The sequence below is a fragment of the Meriones unguiculatus genome, chromosome 16 (genome assembly GCF_030254825.1).
Source record: "Meriones unguiculatus strain TT.TT164.6M chromosome 16, Bangor_MerUng_6.1, whole genome shotgun sequence".
Classification (NCBI taxonomy): Eukaryota; Metazoa; Chordata; class Mammalia; order Rodentia; family Muridae; genus Meriones; species Meriones unguiculatus.
This window is the reverse complement of record NC_083363.1, coordinates 43,877,980-43,903,698: the sequence shown is the minus strand read 5'-3', so window position 1 is coordinate 43,903,698 and position 25,719 is coordinate 43,877,980. Positions and strand designations below refer to the sequence as shown.

Below are 25,719 nucleotides of genomic sequence, written 5' to 3'. Positions count from 1 at the left end.
AATGGTCCATGCCTTCACATAGAGTCATTTATTTATTTATTTATTTTTCTAAAGATTTCATCTGCAAGGCTGTTTATCCGTGCCCCTGGACCCACAATTTGTTTTCACAAGCCAACAAATGGTTCCTACAGCCATGACTTTGATGCCACCACTGAAAGGGTGGTGATGAGGATGAGAAGTGGGGAGGAGAGGAGAGACAAGCCTCTAAGAGGAGGATCTCTCCCCACTCAAGCTTACTTTACATGCTCATTGTGATGGCTGTGTCATAAGAGGTTCAATGTTACACCCGCAGGGAAAATTATGCACAAGAGTATGTTCATTCTTTGCCCAGCAAAATATATGTTTTAAAAAGGTTCTTTGGTGTAGTGGTGTGGTGGAAGTCACTCATAGACGGGGTGAACATCACACTTTACATACTCCACTACTTCACTGTTGGCCATCAGGTATCATGAGCCCATTCCTGGGGATGAAAATCTCAAGAAATGAAATCAGCATGAAGAATAGCTAACTTCGATATTCCTGGATTTTAATTTAGCTTTACAGCATCAAAATAGAGTTAAGAGGGTAAAGTACATGAAACTTATGCCTTCATTCACAAACGGGAAGTAAAAGTAAATAAAATAAGTACCCACTTCCTGAAGCCATTTGGTAATCCAATATCCTGATATATCAAAAGTTTGTTAAATAATAAATATATGGGATACCGATTTGAAAACAACTCCATTTAACTAATATTTATTGATCAACTGCATCATGGAGAACCCTGTGATAAATGTATCAGAAGGCAAAAGCAAGCAAGCCTTGCCTATCAGGGCCTACAATTCAGAATTTTCCAAGTCTTGATTCATCCATCATACTGACTCACATTTCACTGTCCTCCCATAGAGCACTGTATTTTCTTTCATAGTTATCTCCAGACAGTGTATGTATCTCCAGACAGAGAATGTAAGAGGTGGAGTATGGTAATTAGGGATGGATGTGACCTGAGCCAGAATATTGGACTCTGGTTTCCACCTCCCTCCCTCCCTCCCTCTCTCCCTCTCTTCCTCTCTTTCTTCCTCCCTTCCCCTTCCCTCCTTTCCTTCCTCTATTCCTCTCTCCTTTTCTCTTTCTCTTCTCCTTCCTTCCTTCCATGCTTATTTTGTTTATTTTTTCTTTCCTTCATTTCCTTCATTTCTTTCTTTCTTTCTTTCCTTCTTTCTTTCTGACTTAAATGAAAAAATGTTTCCCATAGGCTCATGTACTTAAACATAGTTGGTGGTAGTATTTGATGACAGCCTCTCACCATGCTGGACTCAGTGTGTGGCAGATGCTGATATGAGAATGAAAAATAAATAAATTGCATTGTTTTATAAAAACAGATGTCATTTTGTTAAGTAGCATTTGAAGATCAGATGTTCAATATCTATGATTGAGAACTAGTTATTGAGCATCACTTACGTCTTTTGCAGTCTTGTAAGTGATTTAGATTCAGAAGTGGACAGATAGCCAAAAACACTTGCCTTCAGGAGTTTACATTTCTAACGAAAGTAGATGATAAATTAAGAAATATGTATCAGATTATGAGTGAGAGTCATTGTATTTTTTTATGTAAACCTATATACCTGGTGTTGGTATTTTCCACACTCAATGGCTTTGAAAATTCCTGTGTTTTTATTGTGCTGATGATGTTTACATATTACCTAAGTTGTAGATGCTGCCGTATTCTGGCCCTGTATCTCATTTGGTTTGTGATGGGTGTCCCACTGGAGTGCATGATGCCCTCACCGTCTACTGTGTATGTTGCATTCTTTCCACCTCCTAATCTCTCTTTTCCTCAGTTCTGTTCCCCCTCCAAATTTACTCACACATCAGTACCACCCCCTTCACCAATGTGTCTATGAGTTGAATAGCAAATAACTTCCTCTTGCTATAGATAAATAATCTGCCAGTCAAATCATTATAGCCTTGGGTAAACAAATGTTGCCATTCATTTTGTTCATTAACTCAGTCACCCTCCACAACAACACACAAACACAAACACAGAGACACATCTTTCATACTTTGTGTTCCATGTATAATAAAAATCTGATCTCTTCAGAGAAAGTATTCTTGCATTATTTATAGAACCTGTTGTAATGTTATATCTATGTTGTGCTTCTTTAAATGAACAACACCATGAATGAATGAATGAGTGAATCCTTGCACTTTGCAGCAACTGTCTGAAGATTTCTAATGGTAACCACCATGTAAACTTCCCTTATTCATATCCTAAATAAAGATTTTCTTAGTCATTTTGTAGATTCTCTTCTCACTTCAGTATAAGAAATGAGAAAGTCCTGCTACTGTATTTCCTGAGTTCTCTGAAGTACCAAAGATAGAAAGAATATGAGAATGGATGCATATAGTGTTACAGGTGCTAATCTGCAACACTCAGGACATTGAGACAGGAGGGTTACAACTTGAAGGCTAGACTAGGCCATGGAATGAGATCTTATCTTAAAACAGCATAATAAAGGTAAACAACAACAACAAAAACCCAAACAAACAAAATAAGCTTTCTATATACAATTTCTCATTACTAAAATATACTTTATCAAAGCCATTGTATTAGTGTTAAAACCCAAGATTATTTTAGGAAGTATTGATTTTTTTTATCATGGTGAAATATTCATAAAATTTTTATAAGCTACTTGTGTGTTGCATTGTATGCAGAGTTCACTAACTACTTCCACCCCATGCCCTCCCCATAAAATATGAAAGAGCAGTAGCATTTATGATGATTGTTTGGTGTTTACTGACATAGAAATCAATGGCATATCAATTAAGAACAAAATAACTTAATTGAAGTCATATTCCTGAATTAACATATGTTGAAAAGAGTAATAATGACTTACATATCAGAGCCGGTTGCTACGAGAAAAGGAGGAGCTGGTTCTCTCATTTCCTTTACCAATTCACTATGACCTCAGTTAGTTATGTGAACCAACAAGGAGAAGCTAGTTGCACCAGAAAACTTACACATGTATTTTCCAGACTTCATAAAACCTCAAGACATGTAATATTTGACATATCTGCAAGCAGCTGCATGTTTGGGTATGGCATATTTTTATTTCCATCGATGGGATTCAATGAAAGATCTAAGATGATAGCTTTGTACATGTCTCTGATTGTTTTTTCTCCAGACTCCTCTCATTGTCACGGAATGCAAGCATAGTCCCATTGATGTTTTTGAAATGTTTTTCTATGTGCTACTTGCTTTATTCCTCGAATGTCCCTTCTGATTCAGGACTGTCTGTGTCAGTCATGAATGTCCTTAAGTGGATTTAGAAATTTTTCACACATAAATAAAGGTGCAGTTTAGTGTCGGCTTAATAATATGGTGTTATCTTGCTCAACACTGTAATTTCCATGTTCTTATTGATTGTAATTTATAACATCATTAGCTTTCTAAACTGCCATTAACTAATGACGGGCTCTGTGGGCTTAACAGTGCTTTGAAATCAGTTACTGACAAGTTGACCCCAGAAGCATTTATCAAAAGGATAATGGATCCCTATTGGAGTGACAATAAATTAGGTTATGCTCTTATCGAATTAAACAATGGATGAAGGAAAATTAGCTATCAATAAGCATCTATAAAGCCTTCGCGATTATTCCCAGTCAATTATATCAATTAGAGATCAAACAGGGAACCCCTGCAGTAAGTTAAATAGGACTAACCAGAGCCCAAAGAGGCCAAATTGTGTTACAAAATGCAACACCAGGGGCAGCTGCAAAAGAGGTAATCATTCCAGCCATTGACAAAAGGGCTTCTTTATTAGAACATGGGGTACCACCCGGAGGCATGCTTCTAGCTTAGAAGCTTTGTAATAAAAGCAAAAAAGAGAAGGAGGGTAAGAACGTATTGGAGGTAAGAAATAGCAGGAAAAAGAGACATGGCACACTTTAGAATAAAAGAAAAGACTGCAAGATGTTTTGTCATGTGTAGTCTTCCTCTTTTGCTGTAAAAAAATTAAAACTCTTGGCTCATGAGAATGTTTCATTGACTGTTTTTCAGCTGATAGCTTTGAAGGGGCTGTTATTTTTGGCAGCTCTTGTATATGCACAGATATTTGCATATATGTACAGGCACTCATAAAATACAAGTACATATCATATTACTCAGTCCTTCTGGGCCTCCCTAGTCCTAGTCCTACTGATGTGTTTTTAAGAAATGTTGAACTTTTCACTCTGTACATTTGAATTTTATGGGCATTTGGTATGTCTTTCAGACAAATTTCTTTTCATCATTCTCCATTAAGAATATGGTATTGAGGGCAGAAGACATGGTTCCACAGTTAAGAGCATTGGTTGTTCATGTAAAGAACCTGGGTCCAATCTCCAGCACTCACACTGCTGTCCACAACCACATGTATATCCATCCCCATAGAATCCGATCTCCTCCTCTGGCCTCCAAAGGCACCTGGTAAACACATGATGCACAAATACACATGCAAACAGAATACCAATACATGAAAAAATAAAAAAATCAATACTTCTTAAAAGAAGTTGTTAAGCAGGAGGAGTTGCTTATTCTGTTTGTATATGTGTGTGTTTTTCTTTTTTTTTTTTTTTTAATTCCCTTGGAGACCCAACTTGATAACCAGCTAAGTTTCTCACCCACATCCTAATTTTACAAAGTCCTATTAGGATTGGTTCAAACACAGAAGATGAATACAACGTGAACATTAAAAAGAAAGACCTAAGGAAGCCAGTATTTTGAAGCATCATGGCTGTGAAGCCAGACAAAACGCCATCTTCATTTTCATCCGATTCACCTAACTTCTCTATCTCCTTAACACCATAGGAACAATACCAAATAAACCACCATAGAAATATAACAACAGTTATAAGTAGCCTACTTTTTATTCTACCAGGTGGCACCCCAATCATTCTGTGATGTTTTGGAAACAAGTCATTGTATAAGTATCCGTGCAGGAATTTGCATGCTTCCTAGCCCTACCCTTACTATTGCTCCATGTATTGCCCCAAGTCATTTATTCTCATCCTTGCATTCTTACCCCTAGCATGAGTACATATGTTACTCTCTGCTTTGTGCTGAACTCTGAAACATTGGGCTACCTATGAAAGAACTGTAGAGTTTCTAATCGATGTCATTATGATGGTTAATCTAATTGTCATGCCACAGTCCAGAACAGGGCGAGACCATGGGTTACCCAGCAGCACTCATGATTGCTCCCATCCTCCTTCCAGAATCATGATTTGAAGCTCTAGCGCACCAGAATTGTTGTAGAGCATCAGGCTAGCAGTTTATCCAGACAGCCTTATACACTGAAGATATTTTTCCAAGATAGTACAGCGGTCTTATTGTCAATCTTAGCCAACACATAAAGGTGCCTTGATGGGTTCCTTCTATATAGCTAATGACTTATAGTCTAGTTAATAAAAGACAAAATATATAAAATAAATTTTGGCATCAATCTTCTTAAAAGATATAGGAAGGGACATTTGACTTCTTTGCTCTTCTTGCATTTTAAAAATGAAAAACAGCATTGTCCTTTAAGTAGAATTAATGTTTGTGGGTGGCACAGTGCAAGTCCTTACTAATAAAAACAACCTCCATGTATGTGTGCAGTCTCAAGACTAAGGAAAATAGTGAGGAGATACAGACCTATCCTCAAAAAGGAAGTAGTTTAATAATAGTAGAAGTGGCTTGGAAAGCAATGTATTTCCCGAGAACATACTAATGTTGCAGAAGTGTAAGTGGTTATGGGCTTCTACACAGAGACAGGTGCAAGTACTACAAGTAAGCACACATGAATCTACAAATACTATGTATAGTTCATGAAATTATTTATGCACTTGTAACATTATGTCATGTGTATGTAAGTGGATAAATGGAAAAGGGAGGCGTATCGGGGGTGAAAGAGAGAATGTAAGGGATCGTAGACAAAATGTTACCTTGAATACAATGAGTTTACAGAGGGAAAGAGACCAGGTTAAAGGCAGATGAAGCACCTAAAACATATTATGGCATGGATATGATTATAGGAAAGCAATGACAGTAAAATGGAACCAGGTACATCTATATCCATATATAAATATCTATATCTCTCTATATATTTGTATCCATATATATCTATACCATCTTACCCATATCAACATCCACATCTATATTTATAACTATCTAATCTGTCTCTAATTCTATTTCTATCATTTATATTTACATTATATCTATATCTGTACATTTAGATGGATCTCTATATCTATCTATCTGTCTATCTATCTATCCATCTATCTATCTATCTATCTATCTATCTATCTATCTATCTATCTATCTATCTATCTATCTTATGTCTTCTGCAAAATACTACCAGACAGCTAAGTTATTCCAGCTTGAATTCATTTGTCAAAGTCTTTTACCTTCATTTTTTATTTGTGACAGCATTTTTAATTGTCTCATATGATTACCCTGGTGCCACAAACATTGACAATAGTTTTAGCACATTTCCCCAAACCATGCTTTTTTTTTTCCTTGCAGAAAGGAGAGGTAAATGAGAGACAGTTTTCTGAATTCCTGCCAGTCTTCAAATCCAAAATGCTTTCAAACTTTCTCCATGCTGGCTCTGAACATGTGAAACTTGTCTGATAGGTGTATGGTCCTATAAGACAGATTCTAAAGCATGTAAAAGAAAAATCAATCCAGTTAACTAAAATACATGATTCTAAAAGGATAACAATGCATTAAAACATTGATGGTTTGACATTACAAATACATATTTTTGTAAGTAGTAGATGAAATAAGGTGTAAGCTTTCATTCAACATAGTGTTTAAGCTTAAGGAAGAAAATTAGCTACAGTAATTAAGGTTTATAAATTAGCTTCAGTGAAGTTACCCAAAATTTCTAAGCAAAACATTATCAGTTGATTATGTATCTATCACTCTGAAATAGACACCCTGTGCTTTTGAACCACCCAGGTATACCTGAATACACTTGTAGCAGTTTCATTAAATTCTTGATGATATAATTTGGTCTGTGATTTCAATTTGTTTAAACTGGTCATGGTAAAGAAAGTTAATATCTTCCCATGCTTAAATTCACTGCATGGTGATCCCACAATAACACACTGAATCTCTGTGGACATTTTCTGCCTTTGGTACCCAGTACATTTTTACAGCTTCATTAAACACATTTATGGAGCACCTATGGCCAGGGACTATTCTAGATCCTGATCTTGCAACAGGAAATAAAAAAACCAAATGATTCTTCAATTTATAAGTTTTTATTCTATGTGAGGGATACCAATGACAAAGAAAACAAAGTAAAACGAGAATATTGGAGCAAAGTTTAGATTGAAGGAGTCTGGAAACTTTGAGGATGGAAAAGGTGGTGGAATATTATATGAAATCAGGGAAGAGCTCACTATAGTGATTCTTATGTCAAGACCTGAAGGAAGCAAAGTTGGAGTTATTAGTTATCCAAAGGCACAGATGAGAGAAGAAACACAGAGCGCCAAGGCCAAAGGCAGGAGAGTTTTCCAAAGATTGCGGTAACAAAGCCTGACTGGAAGGGATGGCTAGAAGAGTAGAATAAATAAGATTAATGGGATAAGAGGTACATATCTTCTAAGACAACGCCATCCATGGTAGAAAACTTGGTTTTAAATCTATGTGAGATGTAAATAGTTAAAAAGTTTAGATAAAAGATATATCTTTGGTTCTGTTGAGACTATTACTCCAACCAAGAGATAACCTTGAACAGATGTAGCCCATGGCAGCTCAGTCTCCAAATGGGCTCCCTAGTAAGGGAAACAGGGGCTGTCTCTGACATGAACTCAGTGGCTGGCTCTTTGATTACCTCCCCCTTAGTGGGAAGTAGCCTTACCAGGCCACAAAGGAAGACTATGAAAGATAACCCTGATAAGACCTGATAAGCTAGGTCAGATGGAGGAGGAGGAGGAGGAGGAGGATCACTGGATTGAGGAAGGGGCATGGGAGGAGAAGAGGGAGGGAGGGCAGGATTGGGAGGGATCAGGGATGGGGCTACAGCTGGGATACAAAGTGAATAACTTGTAATAAATTAAAAAAAAACTAAAATGTAATTTTAAAAGAAAAAAAGAGATATATTTGGTTGGACTGCCTCTTGGTCATTTGAACTAGAGTTTAGCTGAATGAACTGACTATCTTTAGTCTTTTTTAAAATGATCTAATTTTGTATTTTAAATTTATTTTATTTTTTTGTAATTTTTAAAAATTAAAATTAATTACATAATTCCCCTCCTTTTTGTTCTTCCTTCAACCTCTTGATTATTCCCCCTTATCACTCCTTCTCATATTCATGGACTCTTTTTCTTTTATTATTAGATAAATATTGGCTCAAGTAATATCGCAGATGAAGGGGTAGAAAGACTGTAAGAGCCTGGGGAACCAGGATATCTGCCATGGGGCTATCTATATCTTTTAGAAATAACAAAGAAGCCATACTTATGATAATGAAACAACATGGCTGCCTAAACAATGCCCACCCAATGAAAATACCAATTGATTATGCTACTATGGCAGAAGAAATTCTCATGGGCCTCATCCCTAGACAAATAACTACAGACAACTAATGACTATGAAGGGAGGGAGAAATAGTCTTCTCCAATGAGGGTCTCTTCTTGTTTATCCAATGCCAAGTAGCCATTGTTGAAATTATATACATACATGCAACATTAATCTTTCTGTGTGTGTGTGTGTGTGTGTGTGTGTGTGTGTGTGTGTGTGAGTGTGCGCACATGTGTGTGTGTGCTTGCTGGTGTATGCCACATCTGTAGAGAAGGATGAAGAAGAGCATCAGATATCTGGAAACTGGAGTTATAGGAGGTAGTGAGCTTTTCAGGATGGATTCTACAATTTAGGTCCTCAGAAAAGCAGGCAGTGTTTTTAACTACAAAGCTATTTCCCCAGACGCAAATTATTTTTATTATTATTTTTTGTGTATGTGTGTGCATATGTCATGTATGGGGTTACCACTGAGGCCAGTCCCACATACAAACTGAATGTTTTGAGTGTGACAAGTTGCAACGGTTACAAGGGAGAAATCTCTCTCTTTCTCTCCAACACTGATACACATGTTTCATTGACAACTCCTCTCACTATCCCCTACATATTACACACTTATAAACAAAGCCAAGCGACAGGAAGCTCTTTTAAATCCCCACTCAAATTCTACAAAATCCATTTGTAATCAAAATAAACATTTTAATAAAAGAACACAGAACTGAAAATCATACCCCTCTGTGCCCCTCAACCTGTCCTAAATATGGAAGTGCTTTTGCAAATCTCTTGAGTTTCTGGCTCCACATATGTTCTCTGTTATCACCAGCTCCTTGGCAAATAGGAGCATATTACTTGTGTATGAGAGAATTTTAAATATCCAGCTTGATTTTCACCCAGGAGGCACATGACCGCAAAACAGAATGAGATATAGAATTGTTAATGTTCACCTGCTGTAAACTGTTGCTGTCTCCAACAAGTAGCTACATAGCTGTTGCAGAAAGAGAGTTCCCATAGATCTTGAAAATAAACTTCCTTCTCTGGTATCACAGAATATATAACTATAGGTTGCAGTCCCAGCGTACTAAGCCAAGTTCAAAAGCAAAACAAATCCCAGGGTCATGATTGATATGTACTTCCTGGGTTCTCTCACCACTGCTCATTGGAAGATGAAGTGGACTCCAATTTAGGAAATAGCTGGTTTTGTAAAGTCTCCTTTTAGTCCATGAATTGGAATTTTTAAAGATGTTTTTTCTTGAGAAACAAGGAGACTGGTAGAGTTCGAATACCTGGGGAACTCTCAGAAGGCCCAGCCTAGACTATAACTGAATGGCAGCCAACATGTGGTATCTCAGAGCAGCAGGTCAAAAGAAGAGAAGGGAGAAGGGAAAGGATGGAGATGAGGAAGCAGCTGTTTTCTCATCAACATTGAGAACGATCTGGTCATCATCTTGAAATAAATGGTTGCATCTTATACCATTCCCACCTCTTTTATCAGAATATCTATCCATTTAACCAGCAGTCCTGGTTCCAAGTCCCCTGAGATCTAAGGATCAGTATCATGCCATGCTCCAGCCTTCCTCACAGTTAAATGACTCATTTTCAACGTGATTCCCTGCAACCTCTACTCTAAGCAAACCTCCCTGTGGCTTCAGAGCATCTAGTTCTGATGTAATTTGGGAGAGAAAGTAATCATGTTATTTCATCCTGATGAGTGAGCGACTTAAACAACTGAAAATATCAGCTCTAGAAAAGGTACTGCATTCTTGCAAAAACAAAACAACCTTTAAAAGTTTAGTCCGTGTGATGATGTGAAGTAAAGCAAAGAAATATAAACCATAGCAGAGAGGAGGAGGAAAAGACTCCATCAGAAAGAGTTTTCACAGGAATTCAGTTCTAATAAATCCTATCTCTTTCTCAGCTCTCTCTCTCTCATCTATCTCAGCGTGTATATGCACATATGTACACACGCCAGAGGAAGGTGTTGCGTGTTCTCCTGTTACTCTCTTCCTATCTTCCTATTCCTTCCTTCAATCTCAGTGTGAACCATGAGTAGTAACACTTTTTTTTTTCAGCTGGGATGGCAGCTAGTGATCTCCAGCGATCCTACTGTCTCCACCCCACTCAATGTTGGGGTCACAGGAGGGTCTAGTCCCGCTTGTTACGGGAGTTCTGAGATCAAAGCTCTAGTAGTCCTGCTTCTGCAGCAAGGAATCTTCCCAGCTGAGCGCATTTTTCTCTAATTTAGAGCCCATCTTGTGTATTAAACTTTCAAGAAAGATTCAAGAGAAATGGCAATGTTCTAGTAATAGGTTTCAAATGGTTTGGGGATTTGGGGGAGAATAATAGCAGTAAGTAGAAGGTAGTATCAATCTAAGTTTTATTTTTCAAAATCAATGCTAGAAGTCTAAAACACACTTAGGATCATTTACATTCCATTTGTTTTCTTGCTACCTTTCATCAGCTTTGACTAAAATAAGTTGTTTTAAAGGCAAGTTATTGTTATCGTCGTAAAATAAAACATTACAATAACTTATAGAAAGAGCATAAAGCTTTTCACCAGCCTTTTATCATGTCTTGGTGACTTCAAGCTAGTGATTTTACAACATTTTTCTTTCTAAGGAGAATATTACCTTTCAGTTTAGAAATGAATAGTAAGCCCTGAAAGTTTTAGTTCCATGAAGATAAATAAGAACTATGACTGCCTTGAAAAGTTAGAATAGTTACTGCTTCAAAAAACGGTTTTCTGAGCCATTGCCATAAAACAAGCCTAGAAGAATTTCAAAGGACAGTTGATTTATAGAACTCTATGGCATAGTTTAAATTCCACAGCCTCCAAGCATACTTTTGCATGGAAACCTGCCGGTAACTTCTCTTTCCCTTCTTCTCTATATCCCTCACGCAATCCCAAACCTTGTCTTAAAGTCAGGAAATACCTTCACTGCAAGCCCAAAGGCCACACTACTGCCTCAGCCCCTCAGTGACTTCCAAGAAAAATCCAGGATTCAGAGACACCTGTGGGTTGAAGCCTTGTGAATGGGTTTCAAACCAGAACACTGGAATTTTATCAAATAAACCCTCCCTTTAATTTCTTAGGTACCTTTGCAGAAGTCCATAAGAAGCATAGATTTCTAAGTAATCATCTCTTTCTATGGAGCATACTGGGGTTATACTTATTTGTATTTATTTCTTTTGCATTCACACTGTGTCTTTATTTTCCTTCCTTAATCCCTGCACCTTTGAGTTTTCCCTCTGTGCCTCAGCTATATATTGTCTCTGGAAATCAATAAATACTTTGCACATAATAATGCCCACCCATTCCACCTCACAGGGGTCTGTGATGTGTAATTAATTAATGTGTGTAAAGAGCTGAGGGAGCATGCAATGCAAGCCACCCTATAAGTGAGAAGAATCATTATTAATAAGTGTTATTACCCAAATGCCTCTAGATGTCAGCAAAACATCTTTTAAAAAATATAATTGGGCAGCCCATTTTGAAAGGCCGTGGACTGTGCTGTCTACCATGGATGGCCGCCGAGGAAAATGCTGTCCGCAGTGATAATGGAGAAGCCTGTCCTTGCAGACTTTTTAGTTGCAAATTATGAACTTTGAATTCAAGTGAGCAATAGGACAGAGCTGTGTTGGATGTTTTCAGAAATGAATACACAGTAATCTGAGGTGCTTTTTTGTTTTGTTTTGTTTAATTGGACAATCCCTAAGGAAGGTCAGTCTTTTATCTCAAAAGAGTATTTCATTTCATCACGTATAAAACAATGGGTATTGGTAATAAATGGAAGAGATGAGGACACACACACACACACATTATCTCCAGGTTTGAAACTGAATCCACAACACAGAACTCTGTGTGAGTGGAGGTGTTCTGAATCCCATTATCTTTCTCCCTTGATGGAAATGTGAAAACAAAAGTTATGGCAATTTCCTCACAAATTGTTTGGTGACATTCTAGGCTTATTTTCAAAAGCAAAGGCTTGTGTTTGTAAGTACTCAGAATTGCTGCTTATCTCAAGACTCCGTATTTTCTCTTTCTGTTTTCTTCTTCTCCATCATTTGCTCCAGAGAGACAGAAATATGAGACATAGATATAGAAGAAGAGAGACGAGCCAAGGAAACATGGTGAGAGCCTACACAGATCCTGAATGCTGTGCTGTAGTAGTTAAGTGCAAGGGAAGTAAAAGAACTCTATTAAGCAATAGCTCCCGTTAAAGTTATTTTAATTAAGTTCAAAACACCTTAGTTGCATTGCTGGCATTAGCTTTCCAAGTACTTCCCAGGGAAATAAAAGTTTGATTTCAAAGTTTCCCATATGGATGAAAACAAACAAACAAACAACAAAAAAAAAAACCCACAAAAAAATAAAAACAAAGACAAAAAAGGAAAGTAGTTTCCTCATGTTATGTTTTAACCAAGAAAATATGTTACACAATGAGTTTTTCATTATTTAGTCTCCAACAGACTTTGTATCATGAAGAGATTGGAATTTCCCCCTATGCAAAGCCAACATGAAATCCAGTAGTCTATGAGCAATCTTCAGACCCTATGCTACTATAAACATGTTCTAGGAAATGATGGATTAATAGGAAGCCATGAAGTCGGTTTCAATTTCCACTAAAAACAATCAATAAACAACTTCATTTTAATAAGGAAGAGCTTAAATATTTGCTAATAAGGCATAATAGTTCATGCTGGCTAATAGACTCTGTCCATGATTTTCCCACAGAGGTTGGGGAAACCAACAAGGAAAAAAAGATCACAGTAATTTGAACTATCACATATTTTAAAACCATTTTTCTCTTAGAGAGAAGAATATAACTTAAATAAGCATTAGCATAAGAGACTGATATCTGTATGATAATGAGGAAAATATATAAATATTATTTAAAATTTATATAGTATGTAATATATGCAATATAATGTACATTATTGAATTAATATTTTAATTGCTTTAAAAATACGAATTCACTTACTCTTCCTGATGTTCTCATGTAATGGATGCTATTACCACTCATAGTTTACAAGTGAAGAAATAAGTTCAAAGAATGTAGGTTAAGTAGGTTTCTCGGGGTCACAGAGGCAGAAAGCTGCATGCTGAGGAAAGTGGGGGAAACAGGGATAGTAGATTTAAACTAGGAAGTGTTGTCCCGTGCCCCTGAAAGACTCCTGATATCATGTTGTCCTTGCTTTCTGAAAGTGCTGCTTCCTCCACAGGGGAGATTTTTGTCAGTTCTTAGATGAACTCTATTCTGGCCCCCACCCGCAGGAAAACAGTCATGATATTCTCAGCTTTTCTATTTGTTTGTTGGGAATAAACACTTCCATATCCAGGAGCTTCAGAGACTCAAAGTGGACAAAGAGACTTAGTCTCTTTCCTTGCCCCTTTAGGAACACAGTAGAAAAAGATCTTTTAAATGACACTTTTATTGTGAAGTCCGAGAATTAAAAAATAAGACATAATATTTTTATACATTGGTGCTGGGAGCTGAGGAGATAGTTCAGTTGGTTAGACTTCCAAGCCCGATGATTTGAGTTCAGTCTCCATTGGGATAGTTCAGCCCACACAGTGAAAGAAGAAAAACTCACACAATGTATCCTTTGACCTCAAAATATGTCCTTTAGCTTGTGTATGTAAACACACACACACACACACACATACACACACACACACACACACACACACACACACACACACACACGATGAATAACTAAATGTTTTTAAAAATGTATGCTGAATGCTGGGGAAATGTTTTTTCCTGAATGGCTCAGGAAAAGTCTATAGAGACCTGAGTTGGATCTCCAAATCACGTGTAAAACAAAACAAAACAAACAACAACAACAACAAAAACAAGTATTCTGATATGTCCTGATAACACTATCACTGGAGAGTTAAAGCCAGGTACATCCCTGAATCTCACTGCCCCTAGACTCCTTGCTGAGTTCAAAGTCACTGGGAAACCTTAGCTTGAACATTGAAAAAAAAAAAGTTGGGCCTAATGGAGCCTGAAGAACAATGCTTTAGGTCGTCTTTTGCCCTTCATTTTGATACCATAAAACACAATTTTGGGCCGCTGCTGCGGGGAACCGAACTGCGCACCAGCAACCCATTGCCAACGGGGTTGCTCCGCCACTATGGAAGACATCAATGAGTGCAGCAACATAGAGGAGTTCGCGGAGGGATCCAAGATCAACTCGAGCAAAAACCACCAGGATGACCGTAAAATGTTTATTGGTGGTTTGAGCTGGGATACAAGCAAGAAAAATCTGACTGAATATTTGTCTCGATTTGGGGAAGCTGTAGACTGCACAATTAAAACAGATGCAGTCACTGGACGATCAAGGGGATGTGGATTTGTGCTTTTCAAAAACGCTGCTAGTGTGGAAAAGGTTTTGGAACTGAAAGAACACAAACTGGACGGCAAATTGATAGACCCCAAAACAGCTCAAAGCTTTAAAAGCAAGAGAGCCCCCTCAAAAGGCTTCTGTGGGTGGACTAACTCCAGATACTGCAGAAGAACAAGTAAAAGACTACTTTGGAGCCTTTGGAGAGATAGAAAATATTGAGCCTCTCATGGATAAAAAAAAAAAAAAAAAAAAAAAAAAAAAAAAAAAAAAACTAATGAAAGAAGAGGGTTCTGTCTTATCACATACACAGATGAGGAGCCGGTAAAGAAATTGTTAGAAAGCAGATACCATCAAACAGGTTCTAGGAAGGGTGAAATCAAAGTCGCACTCCCCAAAGGAGGTATATAGGCAGCAACAGCAACAACCAAAAGGTGGAAGAGGTGCTGTAGCGAGGATGTGGAAGAGGTCAGGGCCAAAACTGGAACCAATGATTTAATAACTATTCTGATCAAGGATATGGAAATCATAATAGTGCCTATGGTGGTCATCAAAATTTTAGTGGCTGTGGCAGATATGATTATCCTGGGTATAACTATAGGAACTATGGATATGGACAGGGATATGCAGACTACAGTGGTCAACAGAGCGCTTCCGGCAAGGCATCCCGAGGGCGTGGCAATCACCAGAATAAAGGAAGGCGATGGAAGAAAGCAGGAGGTGTAAAGAAACAATCTTACAGGGCGACAGTGAAGATTGCCTGGTCCTCTGTTGACCTAAGGTGATTAATATTTTGTATAAGACTGTAGTGTATGTGACACAATTGTGTCCCGCTGTATATAGCTGCCAATTAGTTCCTTTGTTTTTACTTTGTCCTTTGCGATCTGTGTTATGACTCAATGTGGATTTGTGTTTATACAAATTTTATTTGTATGATTTTATGTGAAATCACAAATAAATGCTTCCTTATGTGAAAAAAACACAATTTGATAGTATAACACATAATTATTTATATTTTAATATAAATCCAAATCCAAATTCGACATATTCTTGATGATTTTTTTTAATCTTAAATTTTATGTGTTTATGCCTACTTGTTTATCTGTGCACCACATTTGTACACGTGCCTATGAAGGCCAGAAGGGGGCACCAAATTTCTTGAAATTGGCACCACAGATGGTTAGGCCAGCCAATCTGAGTGCTAGACAGAACTGTGAGTCCTTTATGAAAGCAACAAGTGTTCCTAAGCATTGAGCCATCTCCTCTGTCTCCAATGTCAACCTATTTTTCAACATTATTGTGCCTATTTCACATTCCTTCTAAATAGCAAATGAAGCTGCATATACTTGTTAAATGAGAAAGAACAAATTTTTCATTTATTGCAGTATACCTTATTAAATGTTATTTAAGGGGGTACTGTTATAAGACTATATTTGAAAGTGTGTCTCATCCCCTACAATTCTAAATGTATGTTGCAAGTTAAAAATTAGTCACAGTTATAGGGTTGTCCAGATTATGTGTTTCACAGTTTAACCTACCATACAATGTAATTACATAGTAACGAAGAAATCAAGAGTCTGAAGTAAAACAACCTTGAAAATGTCTCTTCTGCTGGCATTGCATGTCATGACATCATTGTGTTTTCAGTTTCTGCCCACAGGATGAGTTCAGACTATTTACTGCAGGTCATCAGGTTTATTCCAGCGAAAAACAGCTAAGACTTTTGGCATTTCTGTACCTTTACCTCATATGTGTGTGGTTATGGAGGGAGGGAGACATTTTTAAATACCCTCTTTGATGTACAGTCCTTGCTCAAATCCTGCTCATTTTCCTATTCCCAATTACACCTCCACACCCAGACCATCTCTGACTACACTAGCCTTCTTGATCTTGTGAGGATCTGATGTGCCTGATTCACCTGGTTCTTCATGTTGCTCTGCAGTTCTGGGGCAGATTTCCTTTGGGGATTCTCTTAGCTGTGGTTTTAAAGCCAATGACCAGGGCCCTGGACCAACTGCCTTAGCTAAAATTTGGATGTTAGGGTCTCGGGTCTGGTACTTCAGTACTTCAGGTGGTCTTCTTATTTACTAGATAGCCTTCCTTAACCTTTCTTCACTAACCTTGCTTTTTTTTTTTTTTTTTGTACCTTGAACAAACATCAAAAACATCACAGAAGAACAGTAGCTGCATAGAGGCTCTTTCCAGTGTCTCTCCTTCTCTGCTCCTGAATCAACAGGACACAAAAGGGCAGCCAGGATGCCAAGAGCTAAGACTGGCCTCCACAGGCTCTCTCTTCATGGCTAGGGTTCTTTGGGTCTCTTCTCAACTTGCAGAAACTTAAGCATTGCTAGAGCTACACGGAATCTCCTTAATTCTCAAAGTTTAACTTCCCTCCCACCCATAAGTCTTCTCCTTCCTGATTTTATGCCAAAGATTATGCTCAGTGGCCAGTGGCAGCATCAGCTAAGAGAGTAACGGAAAGTTAGAGAATAACTAATGACCCAATGTTTTCTCAATAGCTTCAGCGAATGATTTACCAACCTTTCTCTTCTCAGTTCTTAGGAAAACCCAGCCTCATTCCTACATGTTTTTACAATTTGATTAAAAATTATGTCATTATTGCAAACAACAGGATAAAAAGAAAACCAAAGGATATTCTTAAAGGAAAGGGTAGTAGCTAGAGGTGGGAAAAGATGAACAAAGCAAAAGAATGCAGTCGAACATTTGCAAAAGGGCGAGCTGTGACCTGTTGGGTGACCTCTCTCACAGTCATCACACCTCCCTCCCTCCCTCCCTCCTTCCCTCCCTCCCACTCTCTGGTTAAAAATGGAGACACTCCATGGCACTTAATACCATCTCTGTAGATCTTTCTCCAGTAGGTGTAAGGATTGAGAGCAACAGCACCTCTTGTCACCAGCTGGGGATGGGAGTGGCTGCCTCAGGGGAATCTGGGCCTAAAAAAATCCACCACTGAGAAAAGGCAATAACAGAAGTGTGTTGCTGTCTAACCTGCCATATAAATGAAACAATCAAACAAGACAACAAAGGAAACTCCAGTAAGCACCAGAGGCAAAAGCAGTTGCTGTAATATATCTTGGCTTCAGTGACTATTTTTAGTTTCTTGCCACCCCTCCCCTTTGAAACAACAACAACAAACCCCCTCTAATTTAGATTAACTGGGGAAAACATTAAATAATTCAAGAGAAGCAGAGGCTGAGAGGTGAGTAGCAGAGAGGCAGAAACTGGCAAGCAACTGAATGAAATAAAATAAAGTGATTCCTTGCAACCTGCACAAGTATACTTGTAATCAATGAACATGGGAGGTTATTTTAGAAAAGAGTAGAAGAGTTATTTCATTTTCAACCAAGTATTATTTCAGATTTCATCAAATATTCTTTCTTCCTGCCCACCCAAGCACATGATAGTTACTCAGAGAAAGGATGATCGTGAAAGGAAAGAAAAGAAATAATAATTTATCCCATTCATTATTATTAGCTAACAATTGTACTCTCCCTCTGGACAACACCCTTTTAGTACGATACACAATGATCCAGTAGATTCAAAACTGTCTCCTGGAATTATTCTATGACAAGCATCTGTAAACATTACTAAATTACCTATTAGCAATTTAGGATCTGACCAGCATCGGGCAAGATTAATAACCGAATTCTCAAATGAACTGCAACTCTTTAGCTCAAGAAAGATTTAACTGCTTCAATCAGAAATCCATACCATTGCACATTCATCTTTTAAAGAAATGCTGGAAATGATCTTTCTATTATAATTCATACCTGAAAATAAGTATTGCAAGATGGAGCTTACTAGCACAAAATGCGTAAAGGAGAAAGAGTGACAGGCAGACATTTACCCATTCTCCCAACTACCGCTATAGAATTTTGTTCCATCAATTCAAACCCTGAACTCTTTAAGGTATTAGATCCTCATTCATATAGCCATGCTAATTTGTACCCTAATAATTACCAACATTCCTCTGAGAACTATTACAATTGCACATGATCTTAACCAAAAGGTCTAGATGTAGTACATGTGTGTGTGTGTGTGTGTGTGTGTGTGTGTGCCTATCTGTATGCCTGTGTATGTGTGCGCATGCATGCATGTGTGCATGTGTATGTCTGCCTGAGTGTGTATGCAAGTGTGTTTGCACGTGTGTGTGTGTGTGAGAGAGAGAGAGAGAGAAAGAGAGATGCCCAGGTACGAGTGCTGGTGGTTGGTAAGTACAGAATTGTGCTGTGGTTTTGTGCTTGTGTGGTAAACAATGAGGCTATCAAGGCAAGGGCAAAGCAACTAGAATGTGAATGGAGGCATTCATATTACAAGGAGTAAGAACCACATTTAAATATCACTTGGTTGAAAATTCTTTCTAGCCTCTTTTTTTTTTTACATTAATTTATTTATTTGTTTATTTTACATCCCAATCCATTTTCTCCCTTCCTCCCAGTTACACCCTCCCAACCACTTCTCCCATAACCCCCACCCCGGTACCAACCCACCCTGGCATATCAAGTCACATCAGGACTACGTGCCTCTTCTTTCACTGAGGCAAGACGAGTCAGCCAACCCTTCTAGGGAAACAGGATCAGCAGGAAGGCAACAAAGTCTAAGTCAGACACAGACCTTGCTACGATGGTTAGGGGACCTTCTTGAGGACCAAGCAGCCCGTCAGCTTGTATGATCGAGGACCAGTCCATTCATGGTTTTTATTGGTGGTTCAGTCTCTAGGAGCCCCCAATGGGTCCAGATTACTTGGCTATGTAGGTCTTCTTATGGTATTGTTGACCACTCCAACTCTCTCAGTCCTTCCCCGAACTCTTCCACAAGACTCCCTGAGTTCTGCCTAATGTTTGGCTGAGGGTCTCTGCATATGTTTCCACCATCATCTGGATGAAGCCTCTCAGATGACAGTTCTGCTAGGTTCCTGTCTGCAAGGACAGCAACTTATCATTAATAGTGCCAGGGGATGGGTTTGTCCCGCAGGGTAGGTCTCCAGGTGGGCCAGCCATTGGTTGGCTACTGCCTCAATCTCTGTTCCAACATTTATCCCTGCGCATCTTGTAGGAGGGACAAATTTTTGATCGAGGGATTTGTGGGTGGGGTGGTGTAGTCTTGATAGCATGGTTGTTAGTTCCTATTAATGCTACCCCATCAAACTTAGGGTATTTATGGTGCATGGTGCAACAGGATGATGTATTAGAGAGAATAAATGACTGGTGAATGAATTGCCCCAAACAAGACATCTGTATCACCCACAGAAAAGAAGATGTGTGAGATGGGGAGGAGAGAGTACAGCACAGTCGTTGCAACCATGATCACATAGAAGCTATGACTGCCTTCATGGGACCTGAAACAAGGGGTGGACCATGGCGAGCAACATGAAGGTAGGAGAGTGACTAGTTTCGAAGAAACTGTCCGTGGAAGTGCTAGAACAATAAGAGAGGGTTATGGAAAATGAATATCATCACAGCACGTTATACACACACGATACTCTCAAAAATGTAAAAGAAAATACACACAAGTGCACTCCCGTGCACACACACACAATCTCAGCTCAGGTAGACACCAAACACTTCTTCACAGGAGACTCCGTGGAAGATAATACCAGCAAGTAGGATGTGACCAAAAATATGGAGATGTGGGAAGTTGTGAGCAATAACTGGGGCAATGTCTGGAGAGGGGAATCCGAAGACAGCGGAAGTGGAGAGAGAGCAGCTCAGTGTTCAGTGGAACGGCCCCACCCTTTCAGTTATCTGCCCAGCAGTCTTCTTGTATCTCATGTAGATTCTGTTCCAGCAGCTTTGGAAGCAGAGCTGGGAGCTGAGGTTCTGCTTCTCTAAAATCCTCCCCCAGAACGCCAAGCTGATGCCCTTTAGACCCAATCCTGAGTGGCAAAAGCCCAGACAGGTTGTACAGAGAGTCTCCTGGCCTGTTCTCCGAGTTCCACGGACATCTGAACCACCCACACATCTAAACTCTCATTCAGCTTATAGACTCATCCAGCCTACCCTTCTCTGATAGAAGCCTGATGTCTGAGGCATCTGGAAACTCTGCTACAGAAAATCGATTCGGACTTTTGCTCAAGAAAGCTCAGGAATCACGTGACCACTAGCTTCGCCTCCTGAGGAAGAACTTATCTTTCTTTCCATGTATTAACAAGGCAAGGACGTTTTATGACTACGTGCCCTTCACACCAAATAAAACTTTCTAGGCGCTTTTTAGATGAGTTAGGACAGAGCCTACTCTTGACCAAAATTTGGGAACAAGCGGACACCCAGCCCTCCAGAGCCTTTCCTCACACTGTGTCTATCCACAGCTAGGTTTTAATTCTGGGATCTCACAGGGCTGAGCCGTGTGCTCCAGGGTGCCCTTCATGTTTTGACAGAAGCCCTTTGAAATGATGCTAGTGCTGGTTAATGGTCTGTAAATGTGTCAGAATGATGCCACCTAGTGCCATGGACGCCATCTCCCCTTGTGAAGTCACACTGGCTGCACCACAGCAAGCCAGAATATAATTAGTGTTAATTTGGTTCTTCACTGAATGACGACTGCACAGCGTTTCAAGGTCTCTCTCCTCTGCTCATCTGGGGGATCTAAGGAGGGGGATGTATTTAGGGTGGTGAGGCCGAGACATAAATAAGTGGACTCCACTTTTGCTTCCTTTTGGACATCATTTCCTTAAAGAACAGTATACATTATCAGAGTAAGTGCCAGATATGTATTTTTATTTTTATTTTTTTAACATTTTGAATTTTACAGTTTCATAAAAGCCTGGAAAGGATCTCACAGCAGATTCATTCTTCACAAGACACCTGCAAGCCATGGAATCATCTCTAACTTTTCAGCTAACCCACTGCTTAAAGAGGGAAGTGGCTGTGGTTGACCAAATGCTGTGTCCACCACACTTTCCCAGAGGTTTATGAGAAAGTCAAGTTGAATTCTGCAGTAGAATTCAACTCTTTAAAATGCTTAATGCTATATGTAAATGAGTACACATGCAGAACTCCAGTGAGTGGGGCTTGCTGGCCAGCTGCTCTAGATAACCAGGTTTAACAGGAGAGCCTGTGTAAACAATACAGTGGAGAGCAGTAGAGGAAGACACCAGACACTCACTTCGGCTTCCACACAAAGGATTCTGGTGTACACTACACATATGCTAAACCATTTGTTCATATGTGGTCTTCCCCTTATCCTGCCTCCTTTTATTCCTACTGGGTCTACACATCTTCACCAAGAATATTCTTATTTCTTGGTTAAAAAATAAGCTCAACTTAGGAAAGCTTCATTGATTTCCCCTCATGAGTCTGCTCAGCCCCTGCCTGTGTCTTTGGTGATACGTCATGGCATTTCCATATGATACTTATGACACAAAAATCACAATTACTCATCCATCCTTTACCCCACCAAACAAAGATTTTCAGAAAATTTTAATGTGTCTTTACTGTCACATTTTCAGTTGTAGGCTAACACAATATCACTCAATCAAAGCTTATGAAGGTCAAATGTTCTTCCTTGGTATGAACTGGATTTTTCTCTCCTGGCACACAAAGAGGTTCCTTTGTGCTCATATTATTATCATATTTTCACCATGTTCAAGTGTATTTTCTTAGAGCTCCATCCTCAAGTACTAGGATTCCCAGAAAAGAGAAGAGGTCAAGACAGAGCATTAGAAAACCCTAACCCACAGCATGCTTTCATTTTCATAGTGCTTAGTTTTAGTCTTTCTTTGGGATGTGCCTCGGATTGTCCGCACAATGTGATAAACCCTTACAAAAGACAAGGATGTTGTAGTAACTAGAAACTTGTTCATCAGTCAGGCAATAACAGCTCACAGAACCCAGAATGCTGCTGACCTCTGTGTCTAGTACAGCAGCAGTTGTCCTGGACTTATTAATTAGATTCATCTTCACAAACATAAAATTATAATAATCATTACACAATGGCCATTCTACTCTTGTCTTCCAAGTGGACTCATGAGACACACCGATACAAACCACTCTACATTTCTTTTCTTCTCTTTTTTAATTTATTGCAATTTATTTACTTCATATCTGAGCTGTGGCTGTGACTTGATCCCAAATACTTCTACAAAAACAATCAGTGTTTTCTTGCAAAAACACTCACAGAAATCAATGTGCACACACTTCTAAATATCATGAGTTAAACCAAACTAGAAAGCACCATTAAACTAAAAAGCACCATCAAAAATTTAGGTGTACAAGTTTTAATATGTTTATCATATATTATATGTCTATATCCACTTATGAGTGATATATACTGTGAGTCTTCTACTTCTGGATACCTCACTCAGGATGATATTTTCTACTTCCCATGATTTGCCTGCAAATTTCATGATTTCCTTGTTTTTAATTGCTGAGCAGTATTCCATTGTGTAAATGTACCACAATTTCTGTATCCATTCCTTCATTGAGGGACATCTGGGTTGTTTCCAGGTTCTGGCTATTACAAATAAAGCTGCTACAAACATGGATGAGCAAATGTCCTTGTTGTGAACTTGAGCATCTTTGGATATATACCTAGTGCACTATTCCTAATTGTCTGAGAAAGTGCCAGATTGATTTTCAAAGTGGTTGTACAAGTTTCCACCTAAAGAAGCTAATCAAGGAGGACTCTAGGTAAGATACACAATCCTCATTCAGAAAGGCAAAGAGGATGGACATCAGAAGGAGAAAACAGGGAACGGGACAGGAGCCTACCACAGAGGGCCTCTGAAAGACTCTACCCTGCAGGGTATCAAAGCAGATGCTGAGACTAATAGCCAAAAATTGGGCAGAGTGCAGGGAGTCTTATGAAAGAAGTGGAAGATAGTAAGACATGCAGAGGACTGGGCCTCCACAAGGAGAGGAACAGAATCAAAATTCTGGGTCCAGGATTTTTTTCTGAGACAGGTACTCCAACCAAGGATCATTCATGGAGATAACCTAGAATCCCTGCACAGATGTAGCACATGGCAGTTCAGTCTCCAAGTGGGTACCTTAGTAATGAGAACAGGGGCTGTCACTGACATGAACTCAGTGGCCTGCTCATTGATCACAGCCCCTCCAGGGGTGTACAGCCTTACCAGGCCACAGAGGAAGATGATGCAGCCACTCCTGATGAGACCTGATAGACTAGGATCAGATGGAAGGGGAAGAGGACCTTCCCTATCAGTGGACTTGGGGAGGGGCATGGGTGGAGAAGGGAGAGGAGACTACAGGTGAGTTACAAAGTGAATAAGCTGTAATTAATAAAAATTTTAAAAGTATATACTAAAAAAATTACCTATTGTAATACTGAAGCTTCCTTATTGACTATGCTGTGAAAGAACCTGGATTTCAAGAAATAGCAAACACCTCCTAATGTTGTGCTGGGAACAACTGGTCACCCTTGAAAGACACCCTGCCTTATCTATGAATCAGGAAAGATGTGAAAAAGCAAGCCCCATATGCAGTTTGTTTATTTATTTATTTATTTATTTATTTATTTATTTATTTTGATGAATTATTATCTGAAAAAGAAGGAAAGGACAAAATGTCATTCATTCTCTGGAAGGTATTGTAACCACAAATGTATACCAAGTCAGAATCTATCTTCAGAGCCTCTGGTTTTGGTTTCCTCCTTAGACGGTCTTTTTCTACAAGCCTGCTATTACTAATGTATTGTCTATACCTTGTTTTTAAGCTCATTTTATTTTCACCTTGGCTGTTTGTGTTTTGAATATGAGAAGATGGAGATGCAGACGAAAGCATGTGCGTACGATGACGCATACTCCTCTTTCTGTATTGCTATTAGTTTCTAATGGTGTAATAGAAGCTAAGAAGACACCCTGAGTTCTTAGCAGTAGAGGTAGGCACTGATAAAAAGTCTTGGCAAGTCACTTGTCAGATGATTGAAGCACTCATCACTATGAAAATCAACAAGAGACATATTACTGGAGGTGAGACATATATTATTGATGACTAGCAAGAAATACAAGGCTTCAGAGAAAGTGTTGTAAGGAATGTTCTGACACTTCAGTTCTGAGCAATATTCATTGCGTGCAAGTTATTAACAGGGTCTGGGTACTGAATTATCAAAAAATGGTATGACATTGGACCTCTGCTTCAGGAGGTAATATTGACTGTTAATTGACAAATACTGCATGACTTTTGGAAGTAAGGAGTCTGGTGTAAAGTCCATAGCTTTCCATCTCTCAAATGTAAACTTATTGTGAATTTTGTTCTCCCTTTCTTTCTTCTTTTTTCACAGTTTTTTTTTTCATTTTATATCCTGATTGTAGCCCCCTCCCTTACATCCTCCCGATACCACCCTCTCTCTCTCTCTTCCCCACTATCCCCTTCCCCTAGTACACTGAAAGGGGGAGTTCTCCTCCCCTGCCTTCTGACCCTAGCTTATCAAGTCTCATCAGAACTGCCTGGATCCTCTTCCTCTGTGGCCTGGCATAAGAAGTCTCTCAACTCTTGGAAACTGTGATTTCAAGAATTAGGGAACATAGATTTGTTAGGTTGGGACTCATTTCTACTCATGTCATGAAATCTTCCAAAACTTCTCCATTATAATCAGCTAGTCTCAGATATGAGTTTCTTGATTCCTCCTAAATCTTAATAGCCAATTATTTTCCTAACTTCAATGACCATTACTAACATGATCACTCACATCTTTCAGACATCTTTCAGGAAAGTTCTATACTTTTAATTTGGGCAAGGAAAAATATTCACACATAATGGACTCTTTTGATGGTGTCTTTCTTTCTTTCTTTCTTTCTTTCTTTCTTTCTTTCTTTCTTTCTTTCTTTCTTTCATCCTTTCTTCTTTTTTTCTTTTGAGACAAAG

The 25,719-nt window shown here is 38.8% G+C and overlaps 1 pseudogene; it reads left to right on the top strand.

Moving 5' to 3' along the window:
- Nucleotides 1-14,606: 14,606 nt before the first annotated feature.
- LOC110541589 (heterogeneous nuclear ribonucleoprotein D-like) lies at nt 14,607-15,660 on the top strand (annotated as a pseudogene).
- The last annotated feature ends 10,059 nt before the right edge of the window (nt 15,661-25,719 follow it).